Raw genomic sequence first — 21,025 nt, 5'->3', positions numbered from 1 at the left:
AACCTCGATTATCCAAATGAGACAGGCGGGGAATATTTTGTGTGGATAATTGAGAGTTCAGGTATTAGATAGTCTTTTTAACGAGACCTTGAGATCTTGTTTGGACAATCTAAAATTCAGCTAATTGATGTTTGGATAATCAAGGTCGTTCTGTATATTCCTCTTTAATGAATTTACATAAAGGACTTTGCAAATAAAGAAAGAAATAAATTAAACAATTTTTGTAGACTTCAAAGATGTTGACTTTGAATGATTTAGAACATAAAAACTGAATGGAAATAGGCCATTTGGCCTCTCATGCCTGTCCTCCATTCAGTAAGTTCACAGCTGATCTGTGCCAGGCATCACCATCTATTTCTTGCCAGTTCCACATGCACATTAGCTTCTCAATATTTCAAAAATCTGACAACTCCTATTTAAATACATTGTTAATCTAGCCTTTGCAACTCTCCGTGTTAGAGAATTCCAGACTTTTTTACTCTGGGAGGAGAAAGTCCTTCACATCTCAGTTTTAAATGCATATTGGTTTATTGTGTAACTGCCCCCTCAGCTGAGATTACTCCACCAGCAGGAACATCTTTTCAACATGTTTCCTGTCAAGCCTTAGAATGTTCTATTTTTAAGTTAGTTCACTCTTCATTCTTTGAAGAAGAAAGGTTTAATCTCTTTAAATGTTTTTGATAAGCCAACCCCTGAACTCAGGAATCAGCCTAGTGAGTCTGTTTTGAATTCCCAACAATACCAGTCCATTTGTTCTTAAATATGGGGAACAAAACTGGTCACAGCACTTCAGGTGCCGCCTTACCAACTGAGTGCACGGTTTGAACAAGACTTTACTATTTTTTTAACTGTAATCCCCTTGCAATAAAGGTCAAAAATTCCATTTGCTTCCTTAATTTATTGCTGCATCTGCATGCTTTTTTTTGTTTTATGTACAAGAACACACAGATCTCTCTGTGCTGCACTTTGATTGGAGTATCAGTTTGTTCAAGTAATAATCTTCCTGTTGATTCTGCCTATAAAAGCACATGACTTTACAATTTCCAAAATTAAACTCCATTTGCCAAATATTTGCCCAGTCGTTCAACCTACCTAAATCCCTTTGCAAGTTCCTTATATCCTCATTGGAACATACACTTCCAATTATTTTTGCATCATCAACAAATTTAGTCACATTACTTACTGCTTCTTCCTCCTAGTCATTAATTTCAACAGTAAATAATTGAGGCCCTAGGGCTGATTGTGCCAACTTGCCATTGTGTAAAAGAACGATTAATTCTGACTCTCTGTGTTCTTCGTGCTAATCAATCATTGGAACCAATATCATGAGCTCTTGTGCAATAAGCATTTATGTTGCATTTTTCAAATACTGCCTGGAAATAATTTGTCTTAAAAGTAAAAGTAGCCCTTTAGGGATGTTTTATTGGGAGTTGTGCATACGAATCCTCTTCAAAAGAGGTTTAATGACACCTATTATGTTGCCTGATAGGACAACTAAGGTCTTTTTTTAGAAAAGAATCCCTACTGTAAGGAAACAGGTCCTTCAGCCCAACAAGTCAACACTGACTGTCCTACGAGTAACTCATCTAGACTATTCCCCTATATTTATCCCTGACTAATGCACCTAACAATATGGGCAATTTAGCATGGTCAATTCATCTGGCCTGCACATTTTTGGATTGTGGGAGGAAACTGGAGCACCCACAGGAAGCCCAGGCAGACACAGGGAGAATGTGCAAACTCCACCCAGACAGTCGCCCAAGATGGGAATCAAACCTGGCGCTGTGAGACAGCAGTGCTAACCACTGAACCACCATGCCTCCCCAGAATTTCACACTCTGCCATGGCAGGATTTGACCCCAAATCATTTCTGAGGTCTCTGGATTGATAATTTGGTGATAATACCATTAGGCCTTAGCTCATCCAAAAAAAAAACTGATCACCACATCTCATCCAAAACAGCTATTTTACACAATATGTCAGTACTTTATTGAAATATCTGCATCAATTTTGTACTCAAGTCCAGTAGTATAAGTAATGAAAGAGAATTGGGGAAGGATGTACATTAACAATTGTAAGGCTGTATTCTTGGAGCATTGCTGCAGATTTTTATTTGAAGACTCTTAACAGATAGAGTCATAGTGTCATAGAGATATACAGTACAGAAACAGACTCTTCGGTCCAACTCGTCCTTGCCAACCAGGTATCCTAAATTAATCTATTCACATTTGCCAGCATTTTGGCCCATTTGCCTCTAACCCTTCCTCTCCCATGTACCCATCAAGATACTCTTTAAATGTCATATTTGTATGAGCCTTCATCACCTCCTTTGGCAGCTCATTCCATTCATGCCCCTTAAGTCCATTTTAAATTATTCCCCTCTTAAACCTTTGTCCTCTAGTTGTGGACTCTCATACCCTGGGAAAAAGACCTTGTCTATTCACCCTATCCAAGCTCCTCATGATGTTATAAACTTCAGTAAGGTCACCCCGCAGCCTCCAACACTCCAGGAAAATAATCCTAGTCTATTTAGCATGTCCCTTTGGCTCTGATTTCAAGTTTACTTGAGAATGATTGTCAGTCAGAAATAGGCTTGAAGCACAAAAAATATATTGTTGTCCTAATGTTCTGACCAATATTCCTCTCTTAATTATTAAAACTATAAGCTGATTAATTGATTATTCATTTTATGTATTATTTATTGAAGCTTGACATACAGAAATGCTTCTGCATTTCTCTGAATAATACGTGTGCATCAAATATAATGAATCCATTTTAAAATGAGTGAGGACATACTGAGGACATGAGAAGTTGATGTGCAAATGCAAATTTGTTCCTTCTTTGTAAAGCAGCAAAATAGGTCAATGTTGGGATCACAGAACAAAATTCTTACTCAGGATCACTTTTTAGATCACGAAGGTTAGCTAGAATCAACATAATGAAGACAGATTTATTCATTTTTTGGCACAGTATCAGGGTAGATGGGAAGAAACATTTCCCCTCGGTGGAAGGATCAGTGACCAAGGGGCATAGGTTTAAAGTAAGGGACAGGACATTTAGATGGGATGTAGTGTTTTTGTTTTAACCCAAAGGGGTGGGAATCTGGAGCTATCTGCTTGTAAGGGTGGTAGTAGCACAGACCGTCATATGTAGTATTTAGATGTGTACTTGCGATGTCAAGGCATACAAAGCAATGAGCCAAGTGCTGGAAAATGTGATTAGAATAATTTGGTGATTGATTTTTACTGACTCAGACTTGATTGGCCGAAAGGTATTTTTCAGTTCTGTAGACCTCTATGACTCTTGACTATGACTCTAATTTATGCAGGCTGAGCAATCATGTTCACAGCTGGTCAATTTTGGAATATGATGGGCACACTGCTGCCAATCTTTAGCCGTGTGACATTGTCAGCTGAGGTTTACCAGCACTGATGTATACTTTGAAGATTACCCCCACTTAGACAGAAGTGAAAGAAAATACAATCAATCCGCTTAAAGAAAAGTAATAAAATGTAGTCAGGAAGACACAGAGAGGGGCATGGAAACAATCTGAGGATAATTCAGGGATTCTAACCTTTAGGGACCTTTTCTTTAATCAAGATCAAAGCAGAGAATCAACCATCAGAAAAAAGGAATGAGTATGTTTGAGGAAATAATTATTGATGAATAAAAGGAAAGGAGATTTATGATGCAGTATATGGCGTTGCCCTAATTACTCATTGAAAATAAAAGCATGGTAGATCCTTGAGAACTTTCAATGTAATTTGCAGTAATTACCTCCCACATTAGTTTTTGCTCAGGAAAAGAATCCTTTTCTCTGATGGGTTTGTGAATCAATATTTCTGTCTCAAAATAACTTCAGGTTAATGTTCCCTATCAGTGGTTGACTAATTTAATCGATATATTCATGTTCTCACAGTATCCATTAGCCAAATTATGCATGCAAAAGGCTAAAGGGCTCCCACTCTTTACAGCATTGGGGATGGTAATAATTTCCTATCACACAATAATTTATGTTATTGCCACTTGCATTTACTTACCTCATATCTAATTTCTGACTATTGATGTCTCTATTTCTCTTCCATTCATATAAAACATGCTGTTATCCTGAAGGCAGCAAGAGTCCATTTGGATAGGTTGGTAGAGCTGGAGTATAAATTTGAAACATTCCAGCTCATAAGTAATGGGAAGGGGTATGGGGGAATGGTATAGGTAGTGGTGTTGATGGTGGTAGTGGTGTGGGGTGAGGTTTAATAGTATCTGAATAGTTGTATCTCCAAACTTTGGTCACCATCTTCCATAGAAGTCCATATTCAGATTGGTGCAGTATCCCAATAATTTTTTTTTTAGATTAGACTTACAGTGTGGAAACAGGCCCTTCGGCCCAACAAGTCCACACCGACCCGCCGAAGCGAAACCCACCCATACCCCTACATTACCCCTTACCTAACACTACGGGCAATTTAGCATGGCCAATTCACCTGACCCGCACATCTTTGGACTGTGGGAGGAAACCGGAGCACCCGGAGGAAACCCACGCAGACACGGGGAGAACGTGCAAACTCCACACAGTCAGTCGCCTGAGTCGGGAATTGAACCCGGGTCTTCAGGCGCTATGAGGCAGCAGTGCTAACCACTGTGCCACCGTGCCGCCCACTAATGAAAAATAATGAGAGATGGAAAATGAGGATCTGCAGAAATTGACCTTACTAAAAAGTACAAATGTACTTTCTACCTATGTTAGGTATGGATAACAACAATTGGAAGGATAGCCAAAATGTGGATCATGGGAAATGAGAACTGCGAAATATCAAAGGAGGTAGGGGAAAGAAGAGAGAAGTATAATGAAGTAATTGTAGGGAATTAAATTAGTAGGAAAAGATAGCATCCTTTATAAGAGCAATTGTTATGGACTTGGCCAGACCACTCAAAACATTCTTAAGCAGGTAGCCCAGACCATAACTTTGCAAGTGTACAGTGAAAATTACCTGGAGTGAGTTAGCTAGGTTGACTAACAGGTTTTGTAACAGACAAAAATTCATTCACAAAATTACACAATGAAAAACAACAGAATAAAGAACCCCTACAGAACTCAGTCTATCCATACTAGACTTAATTATGCTGTTCTGAATATACACCCTTAAAAAACAGTAAAAATGAAACAAAGGCTTACATTTGAAGTGAGAAGGGCAAAAGGAGAGAGGGTGTAGCAGCCTGTTTCCATACAACTCACAGCTGAACTCCTAACTAGGTCTGGACTGAACTGCTCTGCTAGAGAGCTGACCACGCCCCTTTCACTGTACAGGTCACTTCTAAAACATAACACTTTGGCCTGAAGTCTCATCTGTTTACACATAAATAAAAGGCCTTTCAAAATCCTTTTTCATCTCTATACCAAACTAGTTTGATTGGAGCTGTTTATGACCCTTCTGAAAAAAAACAAGGGCACAATATCCTTGAGAAAAGGATCAGCTTTTAGATAAACAGGACCAGCTTTGTGACACAATTAAGAATATCATTTGGTACATTGACTAGCTGAGCTTAAGGGCTTAAAGGGAGAGGGAAAGTGAAGATCCAGTCATTGTAATCCATAATGGACCCAACACATTGGAAAGAGTAAGGAAGAGTCCTTATTTCAGCATTACTAGGAGCTGAATCAAATTTAAAGAGCACTATACACCACATGTCCAACTCAATTATCTTCCCGCGCCCCCCACTCCCGCCCAGTAAATCTTTCCTAATATATTATCCAATTCCCTTTTGAAAACTAAGACATTGGTAGAGGCAGGTTCATCAAATGCAGACTACTCACAAATCTAATGACTGACTGTGTCAAAGATTTTCCTTATGTTGCTTTTGGTTCTTTCGCCAGTTACCTTTGAGCACTGTTCTCTGGTTGTCAGCTCTTTTAACAATAGGATCTCTTTTTTTGCTGTCCAGATCTGTCACAATTATGAACATCTCAATCAAATCAACATTCAACATTCTCCACACAAAACAAAGCAATACCAATTTCTTTACTATAAGCAAAATTTGCAGATGCTGAAGATTTAAATAAAACAGAAGTGCTGGAGAAACTCAACTGATCTGGCAGAGAAAATCAGAGTTAATGTTTTGAGTCCAATGACTCTTCTTTGGAACTGAAGAGGCTGGAAAATTATATTTCTCATGCTGTTGACAAATGGGGGAGGAATGAGTGAGTGGAACAGTTGGTGAGAGTAATAAGCAAAAGACAGAAGGAATAACAATGACAGTGAAAGTATGATATAGATGCAAAATAAGCGCTAATAATGGGTGTTGATTGTAAAAAATAAGTCAAATCTTCTGAGAGCATATTTATGCATTCAAGACTTTGAGAGGTGAGACAGCAGCAAATGTGAAGATCCAGTCATTGTAATCCATAATGGACCCAACACATGCTCTGAAGTTGTTAAATTTGATGTTAAATTCTAAAGGCTATAGAGTGCCTAAGAATTGTCAAATCCATCCATGTAACTGATGTTTTTCATTCCAACAACAACTTTCCAAATGCTTTCCTGCATTCTCATTAGGCTTTCATGAAAATGAATTGCCCAGAATTTGATGTAATACTCCAGATGTGACTGAAACAGTGTTTTATGGACATTAACTGTAAATTCCTTAATTTGTACTCAATACATTTATAAAGTGCAGTATCCTTATTATCGATTGTTTTCCCAACTTGCTCTGTCACACTTAACATTTTGTACAAATATACCCCAATATCCTTTTTAGATTACGGACAGTGTGGAAACAGGCCCTTCGGCCCAACAAGTCCACACCGACCCTCTGAAGAGTAACCCACCCAGACCCATTCCCCTAACTAATGCACCTAACCCTACGGGCAATTTAAGTATGGCCAATTCACCTAACCTGCACATCTTTGGACTGTGGGAGGAAACCGGAGTACCCAGAGGAAACCCACGCAGACACGGGGAGAATGTGCAAACTCCACGCAGGCAGTTGCCCAAGGCGGGAATTGAACCCGTGTGCCTGGTACTGTGAGGCAGCAGTGCTAACCACTGAGCCACCATGCCGCCCAACATTTAAATTGCATCCTGTATTTTCTTTGCCTTTCTTTGTTCCTCCTGCCAAAATGTGCCTTCAGACTTCTCCATGTTAAATTTCATTTGTCAAATATTCCGCTATTCACTATGTTCATTTCAATAACAAGTTATCTTCCCTAAAGGACATTCATGAAATTCATTCCATTAGCCTGTATTTGCCTTCTTGTATCTATCACTGTTCTCCTCACAGTTCATAATCCTTCATTTTTGTGACTCCTAAACATTTTTGAAATAGCTCTAGTTCAGGTCACTACGAAATATCAAGAAAAGCAGTGGGTTATAACAATTCCTGTGTAACTCATTATCTCCCATTCTCCAGTTTAAGATTGAAAGCACCACAGACAAGAAAGTGTATGAGATTATGTTGAAATGTAAATAATTAATTAAACCTATTTAGAATGTAAACTAGATTATTTAATTCATTTGAAAACTAAAAATTAAATCAATTTGATCAAATACATAATCTTTAAAGTATTTAATGTATCATGTTTCCTACATTAAATGTTGCATTAGTTATGATGTGATTACAGTCAATTTTTACTTAAACCAATGTATGGGAATAAAGTTAACTAAACAAATAGATAATTACAGTCATGGACATGAAATCCTTAATCAAACTAAAACCAGAGATTTGTAAATAAAAAGGAGTTAAGTAGAACTTTTTCTAAACCTGTTTTTTTATTTAAAGTTTAAAATTGAATATTCTAAGTTGAGGCAGAGAGCCCAGAGGTGAGGAAAGGTTAGAGCCAGACATTCATTTTGAAGGGGGGTATCAGCAGTTGGCTTTGTGGCACTGCTTCTGTCTTGTTTTCACCTCATGTATAGTGAAGACAGTCTGGAGACTGTCATTTCCTGAAGAAGGCCTAAGTTGATAACAGAGTAGGGTAAATGCTGAAGTGAGCAGCTTAGAAGTCCATCTTATTGGCTGGACATTGCCCCCGTTCTCAACATGCTTATTAGCTTCACTAACCTTTATCCCCACAATCCCTCACACCCCTCAGCTCAATGCATTCTTTAACCTCCCTCCTTATGTACTGTTCTAGTCAAGAAGCAATTAACACTATATTAACACTGGAACATCTTTAAAATGCTCATGAAATTTTAAAAATATGCTAACTCATATTCAAAATTCACTTGATGAAGGTTTCCTTCTTGCAATCTCAGAAAAAATGTCAATAAATGTACTTATTAATACTTCCCCATATTCATTAATGGAATATTGGCATCATGTGAAAGGCCAACATTTATTGATCATCCTGAATTGCTTTTGTACTGTGTAGTTTTTCAGACAGAAGCCAAACATATTTAAGGCGAGTCAAACAGTCAGGGCAGGTAGGGACAAAGTAGAGAACAAGGTAGGACTGATAAATTAATCTGCATTTATTTCAATGCAAGAGGCCTAACAGGGAAGGCAGGTGAACTCAGGGCATGGTTAGGAACATGGGACTGGGATATCATAGCAATTACAGAAACATGGCTCAGGGATGGACAGGATTGGCAGCTTATTGTTCCAGGATACAAATACTACAGGAAGGACAGAAGGGAGGCAAGAGAGGAGGGGGAGTGGCATTTTTGATAAGGGATAGCATTACAGCTGTGCTGAGGGAGGATATTCCTGGAAACACATCCAGGGAAGTTATTTGGGTGGAACTGAGAAATAAGAAAGGGATGAACACCTTATTGGAATTGTATTATAGACCCCCTGATAGTCAGGAGGAAATTGAGAAACAAATTTGTAAGGAGATCTCAGTTATCTGTGAGAATAATAGGGTGGTTATAGTAGGGGACTTTAACTTTCCAGACATAGACTGGGACTGCCATATTGTGAACGGTTTAGATGGAGAGGAATTTGTTAAGAGCCAGACATTCATTTTGAAGTGGGGTATCAGCATTGGCTTTGTGGCCCTGCCTCTGTCTTGGCAGTGCCTGTCCATCTTATTTTCATCTCATGTATAATTTTCTCAAGAAAGTTTTCTGATTCAGTAGAGAAGGTGCAAACCTTGAACAACTCTTGGGAAATAAGGCAGGGCAGATGCTTGAGGTGTCAGTGGGGGAAGCACTTCGGGGCCAACGACCATAATTCTATTAATTTTAAAATAGTGATGGAAAAGGATAGACCAGATCTAAAAGTTGAAGTACTAAATTGGAGGAAGGCTAATTTTGATGCTATTCAGCAAGTACTTTCAAAAGCTGATTGGGGGCAGATGCTCACATGTACAGAGATGGCTGGAAAATGGGAAGCCTTCAGAAATGAGATAACACGAGTCCAGAGAAAGTATATTCCTGCTCGGGTGAAAGGAAAGGCTGGTAGGTATAGGGAATGCTGGATAACATTGAGGGTTTGGTTAAGAAAAAGAAGGAAGCATATGTCAGGTATAGACCAGATAGATCAAGTGAAAACTTAGAAGAGTATAAAGGCAGTAGGATTATACTTAAGAGAAAAATCAGGAAGGCAAAAAGGGACATAAGATAGCTTTGGCAAATAGAGTTAAGGAGAATCCAAAGGGTTTTTACAAATACATTAAGGACAAAAGGGTAACTAGGGCGGGAATAGGACCCCTCAAAGATCAGCAAAGCAGCCTTTGTGTGGAGCCACAGGAGATAGGGCAGATACTAAATGAGTATTTTGCATCACTATTTACAGTGGAAAAAGGACATGGTAGATATAGGATGGAGGGAAATAGATGGTGACATCTTAAAAAATATCCATATTACAGAGGAGGAAGTGCTGGAAGTCTTGAAACGCATTAAATCCCCAGGACCTAGTCAGGTGTACTCTGGAACTCTGTAGGAAGCTAGAGAAGTGATTGCTGGTCATCTTACTGAGATATTTGTATCATCAAGGTGCTAGAAGACTGGAGGTTGGCTAATGTGGTGCATCTGTTTAAGAAAAGTGGTAAGGAGAAGCCAGGGAATTGTAGACCAGTGAGCCTGACGTCAGTGGTGGGCAGGTTGTTGGAGGGAATCCTAAGGGACAGGATATATATGTATTTGGAAAGGCAAGGACTGATTAGGGATAGTCAACATGGCTTTATGCGTGGGAAATTATGTCTCACAAACTTGATTGAGTTTTTTGAAAAAGTTACAAAGAGGATTGATGAGGGCAGAGCAGTAAATGTAATCTATATTGACTTCAGTAAGGCGTTCGACAAGGTTCTGCATGGGAGACTGGTTAGCAAGGTTAGATCTCGTGGAATACATCGAGAACTCACCATTTGGATATGGAACTGGCCTGAAAGTAGAAGACAGAGGATGGTGGTGGAGGGTTGTTTTTCAGACTGGAGGCCTGTGAGCAGTGTAGTGCCACAAGGATCGGTGTTGGGTCCACTATTTTTCATCATTTATACAAATGATTTGCATGTGAGCGTATGAGGTATAGTTAGTAAGTTTTCAGATGACACCAAAATTGGAGGTGTGGCGGACAGCGAAGAAGGTTACTCAGATTACAACAGGATCTTGACCAGATGGGCCAATGGGCTGAGAAGTGACAGATGGAGTTTAATTAGATAAATGCGAGGTGCTGCATTTTGCGAAAACAAATCTTGACAGGACTTATACACTTAATGGTAAAGTCTTCGGGAGTGTTGCTGAACAAAGAGACCTTGGAGTGCAGGTTCATAGCTCTGTAAAAGTCTAGTCGCAGGTAGATAGGAAAGTGAAGAAGGTGTTTGGTATGCTTTCCTTTATTGGTCAGAATATTGAATACAAGATTTGGGAGGTCATGTTGCGACTGTACAGGACATTGGTTAGGCCACTGTTGGAATATTGCGTGCAATTCCAGTCTCCTTCCTACCAGAAAGATGTTGTGAAACTTGAAAGGGTTCAGAAAAGATTTACAAGGATGTTGCCAAGGTTAGAGGATTTGAGCTATAGGGAGCTATAGCTATAGTTGAACAGGCTGGAGCTGTTTTCCCTGGACCGTTGGAGGCTGAGGGGTGACCTTACAGAGGTTTATAAAGTCATGAGAGGCATGGATAGAATAAATAGACAAAGTCTTTTTCCTGGGGTGTGGGAGTCCAGTACTACAGGACATAGCTTTAAGGTGGGAGGGGAAAGATATAAATGAGACCTAAGGGATACCTTTTTCACGCTGAAGGTGGTACATGTATGGAATGAGCTGGCAGAGGAAGTGGTGGAGGCTCGTACAATTGCAACATTTAAAAGCCATCTGAATGAGTATATGAATAGGAAGGGTTTGGAGGGATGTGGGACTAGATTGGGTTGGGATATCTGGTTGGCATGGACGAGTTGGACCGAAGCGTCTTTTTCGTGTTGTACATCTCTATGACTCTATGACTGTAAGTGTGTCTGGAGTCACATTTGTATCAGTTGAGGTAAGGATAGAATGTTTCCTTCCCTAAAGGGCACTAGTCAAATAAATATATTTTCATCTCAATTGGTTACTATTGCTATGATCACCATTATTGAATAGTTTTCAATTTTTCAATTTAATTTAAATTCCACCAGACATGTCCCAGGTACAATATCCTGATCTCTGGATTTTTAGTCCAGTGATAAGTCACTATCTCCCCTTATGAATGTTAGCCTGAGAATTTTGAAATAACGTATGAATAACAATTATTTCTTATTTTGTCTGTTGCTCTCAATGTTTTCACATCTCCATCTTTACAGTCTTATACTTTAACTTTTGATTTCCTTGTCACTACTTTGTTCTTTCCAGCTCAATAATAATCGATGTAGTTTTTTTCTAGATCCTCAAAATCTCTTTTCCAGCTTGCCGGTTATATCTGTGCTTGGCCATTTGCCCAACAAACTATTCCCTTTCATTTTACAGATTTCTTTGTAGTCTGTCTCTCCAGCTGGCTAATTTAATTCTTGCTAATTCTTCCACACTCAATTCCTTATCTTCACTGAACTCGTTCAAAATCTTTTCTCTTAATCACGTCCTTCTTTTCACATCTGTTTCATGTCATTTTCTGTTTTTCCTTTTTATTCCTGTGTTCTCCTTTTTCATTGTTTGCCCTTGCAAAGATTCACCAAAGATCCTTAGACAACACCTTCCAAACTCTTAAGCATTACCATCTAGAAGGACAAGGGCAGTGTATACATAGAAGCACCACCACCTGCAAATTCCCCTCTCAGTTCTGACTTGGAAGTATATCACTGTTCCTTCAGGGTCATGGTGACAAAATCCTGACAGCATTGTGTATCTATTTATAGTACATGGGCTGCGGTGGTTCAAAAGGCAGATCACTGTCTCTTTCTCAATGACAATTCAGGACAGGCAATACATGTTAGCTGGGACAGTGATTGGCACTTTGCATGAGAGAATTTTTTTTAAAAAAGCATTGCTGATCAAACTCACTAACCGTTATCACAGGAAAACTATTGAAGCTTAATTTTGTGGAATGTAACTTTCTCATCCAACAATTATTTTCTTCATTTGATGCTTCTAGCCCAAGGATTTTTTTAAACAAAAGGATACATTCCTGAAAGCAAAGTAAAGAAATAAATGAATTATAGATGTGTAAACATAGGAAGCAGATCCTAGTAGATGTGCAATAATAGCTTATACAAACATGCAGGCAAGGAACAGCAGGAGGCATTCAACCCTCAAGCCTGTTCTACCATGTAATAAGATTATGGCTGAAATGTTTGTGACCTCAATCCACACTTCTGCCTATCTCTGATAATCTTTCATTCTGTTTCTAACAAGAATCTATCAACCTCAGCCTTAAAAAATATCTAAGGACTCTGCTTCTACCATCACTTCAGAAAGAGAATTCAAAATATTTCTGAGCCTCTGAGATAAAAATGTTTGGTTTTTTTTTCTACTTTAAATGGGTGACCTTAATTTTTAAACTGTGACTTCAGTTCTAGATTCTCCATTAAGTGAAAAAAATTCACTCCACATCTGTGTTATACCCACATGCTGGGTGAGATTCCTCAAGTGTTACAGTTATTTATGAGATACTTAGGCTAAAAGTACCTAATGAACCTTTTTGGGTATGTTAAAAAAATAATTACAAGAAAGCATGCACACCTTACTGTAAAGCAAATTTATTAGCTTAATTTAAAGATGTAATCAAACTAATGAGTAAATTTAGATTAGATTATCTACAGTGTGGAAACAGGCCACTCGGCCCAACAAATCCACACCGACCCTCCGAAGAGTAACCCAATCAGACCCATTTCCCTCTCTCTAATGCACCTAACACTACGGGCAGTTTAGCATGACCTATTCACCTAACCTGCACATCTTTGGATTGTTGGAGGAAACCGGAGCACCCAGAGGAAATGCACTTAGATACGGGGAGAATGTGCAAACTCCATACCGACAGTCATCTGAGGTGGGTTTCGAACCCAGGTCCCTGGCACTGTGATGCAGCAGTGCTAACCACTGAGCCACAGTGCAGTCCCGGTATCTATTAGCTTAACTGATATAATATAATCTACTTTAGATATATGCAAACAAATGGATGAACCTATTAACTTAAACTCCGTTAGACACAGTTAAAAATCACACATCATCAGGTTATAGTCCAACAGGAATATTTGGAAGTATTAGCTTGCAGAGCGCTGCTCCTTCATCAGGTTGCTAGTAGGACAGGAGCATAAGACACAGTATGTATAGCACAAGATTATAGTGTCATGCAACTGATACGATATATTGTACAAACCTAAATTGCAGTTAAGTCTTGCATCTTTTAGAATGGGTGCAGGTTTTGATTCATTAATATGTAAATCCCAGAACTTTTTTCAAGTCACATTCCCGAGATAACTTAAGTCCAGTAAAACAATACAATACCACTATTTAGCAGAGTGCGTCATAATAATTAACAGTCATTCAATACCATAATTTGTCAACAACCTGAATCTTCACTGGCAGAAAGCCAAAATAAAATGGTAGATTAAAATGCATTATATCCTGTTGTGGTTGATACAAAATATTACCACATTTATGTTCTATATAAAGAAAACAAATTAGAAGTCTAGAAATGGCTATGTTTAGTAAGTTGCCTGGGGTTTGTCTCAGTTTATTACATTGTTGGAAGATGTTTTCTTCTTCGGTTGTCCTCTTCAAAATATCTTTATTATTTCCTGGAGGGAATATTGCTTTGGCTTGTGTTTTCTAATATTAGTACAAAGCTAAACATCAGTATAAAGCATTTAACACACTTTATACATGGGCAAATTTTTCCATTTTTTAAATGGAAAATAATGTCAATTCCAATGTGAAAATGGAAAATAAATTTAATCTTTCCTTTTCTCAGCTACTCCCTGATATCTGCACCATAACAGAAGTGAAATTGGTCACATCTTATTTTTTCCAGAAGTCTGCTTTTTTTGTTAAGTACGTGCAAGTCATCTTTTAAGGAAAAATTGAGTGACTGTGACCAAATTTCTATTCAATGTGATTATTCTTCCCAAGTAATTGCCACATTAACGAGTTCTGTATTGTCAATGGAAAATGGATTGAGGAGATTAAAATCTAAGCACCATCTAAGCACCATTGAAATTTTAAAGTAAGTTGCATTGAGCTCAGGGAGTGCAGGTACCACAGTGATATTGTCCCTACTTCTGAACCAGGAGTCCTATCTGCTCCAGAGGTATGTAATAACATCACTGAATAGGCTGATCAAAAAATATCTATTACACTGGGCTCATTGCTATTTAACTAAGTCGCACTAATTAAACAGAATTAACCGTTTAAAAGTTCCATTGTGCTGCTCGGCTGAATATTTCTTTTCCCTCCATGCAAACAGAAAGCTGAAGTGTGAGATCTTTAATGAATCTTTAACAGTACACAAGAGGTCAGACATACTTAGGTGGTTAATTTAAATGTAGCCTCAATCGCACAGGGCTGTACTCCCAATGCAGTGTTGCGTTGACTGTGAATGCAGGTCACAGAATTGGACCTGTAGTTTTAAATGAACTTTATGCAATGCCCATTTTAATGAACAGATTAAACAGGAATGTTTTTTTTACCAGAAATGCACTTTATAAATCAATACACATTGCAGAAGTGTTCACTGCTTTTGTACAATTAATAGTAATGTGTTATTTAGTTCTGATTTCAATAATGAAGAGGTTGATTACACTTATTAAAAGCAAGTGCTTTCATTCTTATGCTATGATTCTATAAGGCAACCCTTCAAAATCTGGACTCATCCTTACCGCTGAATCATGATGTTTAAATTCACAATTACTAATGTACTACAGAGAAATGTTCTCGAGAATAGAATTAATACCAACAGCTCTAATTGATAGCCTATGTTACTATTATATCACTTCTGGGATGCAAATGAGCATTGTTGCCCTGATTCTGTTGCTATGGTTGATAGAGTCTTATAGGATGAATTCATACAACAAACGTTATATTTGACATTTACATTTTGGTGCCCCTAATATTAAGGGATATTGGTCTCCGAGAATGAAAAAAGTTTCAATTCAACCCTCAAGGTCAGCATGAAGTACTTCCAGATCACAGTTAAATTTCAATTATAGTTCCATCCTAAAACTGTTCTTGAGCCCAAAACTCTGAAAAAATATTCCTAGAACATCAAGACACCACTTGTCACACCACCCATAGTTGGTCCTGTCTGAGTGAATTTGCCAATCACTGGTAGATTAGGGACATTTTTATACTGTGGTGCCTTATACATTAGCAACTGAATTAAGACTTCCCAACTTGTATTTTTGAGTCTGAATTGGACTCACACCCAGGTTATGTTGCTCCAAAACTTCAGAATTACCAAAATCAAAGATAACAAGATTAACACCCTGTTTCTAAAAATGGAAAATAACATCAATCGGAAAGGGCATTGACCTGAAAATTTAACTGTGTTTCTGTCTGCCAGACTTGGTGATTATCTTCATCATTTTGGTTTTTATTTCAGATTTCTAGTATCCATAATCTTTTACTTTTTATTATTAGATTTATTTTGCATTTAAATGATCATGACTATATTGTGTTTAGATATTTAGTCAAAATGTAGATATTTACAGCAGTGATACAACACAACACAAAACAGTTTGCACTAGGATGCAAAATAGTCTACACTCGGAATATGAAAGAAATTTGATTACTCATTGTTGTATATGGATTTGAAAGGGCTAACTCTGAGGAGTGCCATTGCATCATCTATTATTATATATTAAATGAATCCCTACAGTATGGAAACAGGCCATTTGGCCCAACACATCCACACTGACACTCCGAACAGTATCCTACCCAGATCCATTCCCCTACCCTATTACTCGCCATTTTTCCCTGGCTAACGCACCTGGCCTACAAGTCTCTGAACACTGTGGGCAATTTAGTATGACCAATTCACTTAATCTGCGCATCTTTGGATTGTGGGAGGAAACTGGAGCACCTGGAGGAAACCCATGCAAGACATGGGGAGAATGTGACAGTCACCCGAGGCTGGAATCTAACCAGGGTCCCTGGCACAGTGAGGCATCAGTGCTAACCACTGTGCCACCATGCTGCCCATATGAATTTATGGGCAGAACAGCTTAGGAGCATGCAGGAGTGGACTCCAGCATTTGATTCTTCTCAACATTTCCATCATAATGTATGACAGCTTATAAGGTACTAATATGCAATATGTTGTTAAATACAAGAAAAACTTTTAATTAGACCAGGAAGTGGTTTTCATTTACCACATTTGACCAAGCAGCTCCTTTGGTCCTTTTGTATTTAAAAAAAGAAGACGCAGCAATGTTCATCATCAACAGCAGGCCATAGAACATTCTGAGCTGACATGTCCATACAACTTCCATCTTCATCCATGAATTTTTATCCATTGAGATAGAGAAAATTGTTTTATGGAAAAACTATGTGTTTGAATTTCCTATACTTCAGAAAGTTTCAATTTGATGGTGTCATTTGTTCCAGTGACTGGAATGGTGAGGCTGGTGGTTTATTATCTTCTTTTGAAGTAAGAATTGTGTGGCGCATACTTTGTCTTAGGACAATAGTGTAAATTCCCATTCTACATCTCAGAGAATAGTGGATAATAGAGCTGAAACACATAAGGCTGACTTTTACAAAACATTGGTTATATCAGTTTTGGAGAGTGGAAGGTTTCCCTCTGTCAACTGGGTGAGTTTTCTCACACAGTTTTATGTTGCTGACCTCAATATGCCTCTATGGCAGCCTTCTGCTGAGAGGTTCTGAGATTTTTGGCTCTAAAACACGATTTAAAATTCAGTTACACACCAGGCTAATCTCTACCAGCCAGGATCCACCCAATACAGTGTATGTCTCAGGAGGGGAACAAAAAAGAAAAGGTTTTGAGAATCTTTGACTGGCAAGGCAAATAAAATCTCACCTTCGCAATTTCATTGCAAATAAAATCTCACCTTCGCAATGACCTACTGTTGGTGGGCGGCACGGTGGCACAGTGGTTAGCACTGCTGTCTCACAGCGCCTGAGATCCGGGTTCAATTCCCGACTCAGGCGACTAACTGTGTGGAGTTTGCACGTTCTCCCCGTGTCTGCGTGGGTTTCCTTCGGGTGCTCCGGTTTCCTCCCACAGTCCAAAGATGTGCGGGTCAGGTGAATTGGCCATGCTAAATTGTCCGTAGTGTTAGGTAAGGGGTAAATGTAGGGTACGGGTGGGTTGCGCTTCGGCGGGTCGGTGTGGACTTGTTGGGCCGAAGGGCCTGTTTCCACACTGTAAGTAATCTAATCTAAAAAAAAATAAGGCAGGGCAGGTGACTGAGGTCTCAGTGGTGGAGCACCTCAGGGCCAGTGACCACAACTCTATTTGGGAGGCTTTCCTTTATTGGTCAGAGTATTGAGTATAGGAGTTGGGAGGTCATGTTGCAGCTGTACAGGAAGGATATTGTGAAACTTGAAAGGGTTCAGAAAAGATTTACAAGGATGCTGTCAGGTTTAGAAGATTTGAGCAAAAGGGGGAGGCTGAATAGGCTGGGCTGTTTTCTCTGGAGCATTGGCGACTGAGGGGTGACTTTATAGAGGTTTAGAAAATCATGAGGGGCATAGATAGGGTGAGTGGACAAGGTCTTTTGCCCGGGGTGGGGGGGGGGGGGGTGCGCGGATGAGAACAGAAATATAAAAGAGACCTGAAAGGCAATGTTTTCACACTGAGGGTGGTGTGTGTATGGAATGAGCTGCCAGAGGAAGAGGTGGAGGCTGATACAATTACAGTATTTAAAAGGCATTTGGATGGGTATATGAATAGAGTGATACGGGCAGGTTCTAGCAAATGGGACTAGATCAGGTTGGGAGATCTGGTCAGCATGGACAAGTTGGACCGAAGGGTCTTTTTCCATGCTGTACATCTCTATGACTCTATAAATACATTGCTATTTTGTATCGTCACTTGTCAGATTGAGAAACATTGTAACTGCAGCTACAGGAATCAAACTACACAGGCTTACCCATCCTTGTAACCACACCATTCTAGTCCCATCTTTAAGGCAGGAATACTCAATGCCTAGAGGAGAAAGTGAGGACTGCACATGCTGGAGATCAGAGTCATGAGTGTGGCGCTGGAAAGGCATAGTAGGTCAGACGGCATCCAAGGACCAGGTGAATCAACATTTCGGGCAAGACCCCTTCATCAGCCCAGTGAAGCATCATCTCTGAGTGGTTCGTGTCACATGTTGGAAAGCCTTCAAATAGTTGAAAATATAACTTTAATTGAGCAACAACAAAAACAAAGGAAAGACAAACAGAAAGGACTGCATTTACTTCTAGTAACCACTATACCTTTCAATCAACAACATGGCAGAAGATGGTATGAGCTGCCAACAAAATGAGTGAGTGCTAAGAGCAAGTGAGGAGCTCTGATGTAGATCCTGCTGCAGTGCATGTGATGGGTGCTTGGTCCAATGCACAAAGAGGCTGGTAGCAGCATTACACTGAAAGGAACTGGTATCAAGAATGTTGGAGAAGCTCAGCAGATCTGGCAGCATTTGTGGAGAGAGAAACAGAGTTGGTGTTTCAGGAGTGACACTTATTTAGAACACTCTGTTATCTGCATTCTGAATTTTTATAATTCTTGTGTAAGCCTTTCTTTTGCAGCATGCAAGGTTTTTTGTGTTAAGTGACAAATGGCTATGTTATTTCAGTAGTCTGTTTGAGGTAGTTATACTGTGTCAGTTCTTTTTGAGCTTTGATTTGCTCAAGTTCATTTCACCTTTCTTAAGGCATTCCGGAACCTCTTGAATTGGTTCCTGTTGGTGTTCTTTTTCTCTTAATAGCTTTTTATTACTTGTTTGCAGTTGTTGAATGACATCTTAATTGATTGTTTCTAAGGAGATGACTTATTCTCTAAGTGACTGGATCTCATATTGATGTTATCTTTGCTTGTTGTTAAGATATGTTGGACAAAGTAAACTTCTACCAGGGCTGGTAGACATCATTGACCCTGCCTGAAGCTTTAAACAACATAAATTTTGTGATGGAGCTCTGAGATCCTTTCCCATTATGTTTGAAGATTCTCTTTCTAACTGCATAATCCAAAAGATCTCAGATTTTGTAGTCACTTCTGTTACTTTGGAGATTTTTGAAGCTCCACCTGCTTTAATTTGTGATCAAGCTAGTAATAGGTTTTGTTCCTGCTTTCCTTTGGTGGCTTGGCCTTCGACACAGGATGGATTGTTTTCATTGACCTGTATTGGCAAATATTGCTTCATTGATAAGTCCTGTGAAATAAATATAGTGTAGAGTGGAAGATCAATGAATAGTAAATTGGATGAGTGTGTGAAGGGGTAGAATGCCAGGTTTAGTGAAAGTTCAGAGTGGCAGGTGGGTGAATGAGAGTATAGGATTAACTCAAACCCTGTCACAGGTCAGGTGTCAGATTATCTGTCTGGGTAGGGGTTGGGGCATTAAGTGTCGACGTGAGGAGAGGTCAAAAATTGTCCAGAGTGAGGGGATGGTTCAGATTGCTGGGGGTTAGTGGGAGAGAAAAGCAACTGATTGGCAGGGGTGGGTCAGTTTTTGACTCAGTCAGAAATTATAGCACATTTCAGTCACTCTAACCTTTCCTCGCTACCTACTGAAATAAATTAACCTGAATACTTTGAAGTCTTTGACTAATTTGAAATTGGGAACATTTTCAAATGGTTCTGGATCTTGGATAATTATGCATTGGAAGTTTAAACAGCCAGCCAATTACTATATACTCAGTATATAGGGCTCCCAAGGGGTCTTGCAGTGCACATTTCAGCAAAATATTGGTCTCCAAATATTCAGTGTTTGGATGATCTGGACCAATACTGTATAAGCAAGCATTTTCCATTTCTATTTTCCTTCACTACTGTCTCTCAGAGGTGGCTATTCTAAATCAATTGGGTTTACCAATCCATTTATTGAACAAAACACAGAGACAATTGCAAGTTTGGGATATTTTTCAATAAATTCTCACAAACAAAATATCAATCATCCTGGAACATGTGCTTCACTGCCTCAGCTCAATAAAAAACCTGAAGTGTTGATTTTCCATGTTGTAGGGAGATAAGGATCATAAGAACATTTATTTTTTTTTCAATCTGTGTTTCTTTCTGGTTTAGAAATTGTTGGTGAGTGTTGTTTTTGTTCTGTTCTAGTCAAGATATTTCTTCAGCTTGGCATAGCTTCCTTATGTCTTCTCCACAGCACCTCAGCTCTGACAATGCAGGAATTTCACATTATGCATGTATAATTGTAAACAAATTAATTGATGTAAGGATCATATCATTTTTATTTTGTGATTTTGATTTGGTCTGTACTGGAAAAAGCGCTGTTTATGGATTGTGTAAAGAATTGCTGCACTTTTAAAAGACAAGTTACTAATTTTCAATAATGTTTACACTGCTTTGTGCATGAGAAATTGTGCCTTACTAACTTGCTTGAGTTTTTTTTAGTAAATTATGAAGAGGATTGATGAAGGCGGAGTGCTAGACTTGGTGTATATGGACTTCAGTAATGCATATGACAAACTTCTACATGGTAGACT

At 38.9% G+C, this 21,025-nt stretch overlaps 1 protein-coding gene across 1 annotated transcript in view; it reads left to right on the top strand.

Annotated features, from left to right (window-relative positions):
* Positions 1 to 21,025, top strand: part of sntg1 (syntrophin, gamma 1) — a 555,024-nt gene that overhangs the window by 319,647 nt on the left and 214,352 nt on the right. The gene's annotated exons all lie outside the window — the stretch shown is intronic.

This window comes from Hemiscyllium ocellatum, chromosome 4 (assembly GCF_020745735.1).
Source record: "Hemiscyllium ocellatum isolate sHemOce1 chromosome 4, sHemOce1.pat.X.cur, whole genome shotgun sequence".
NCBI classification, from domain to species: domain Eukaryota; kingdom Metazoa; phylum Chordata; class Chondrichthyes; order Orectolobiformes; family Hemiscylliidae; genus Hemiscyllium; species Hemiscyllium ocellatum.
This window is presented reverse-complemented; position numbering and strand designations above follow the sequence as displayed.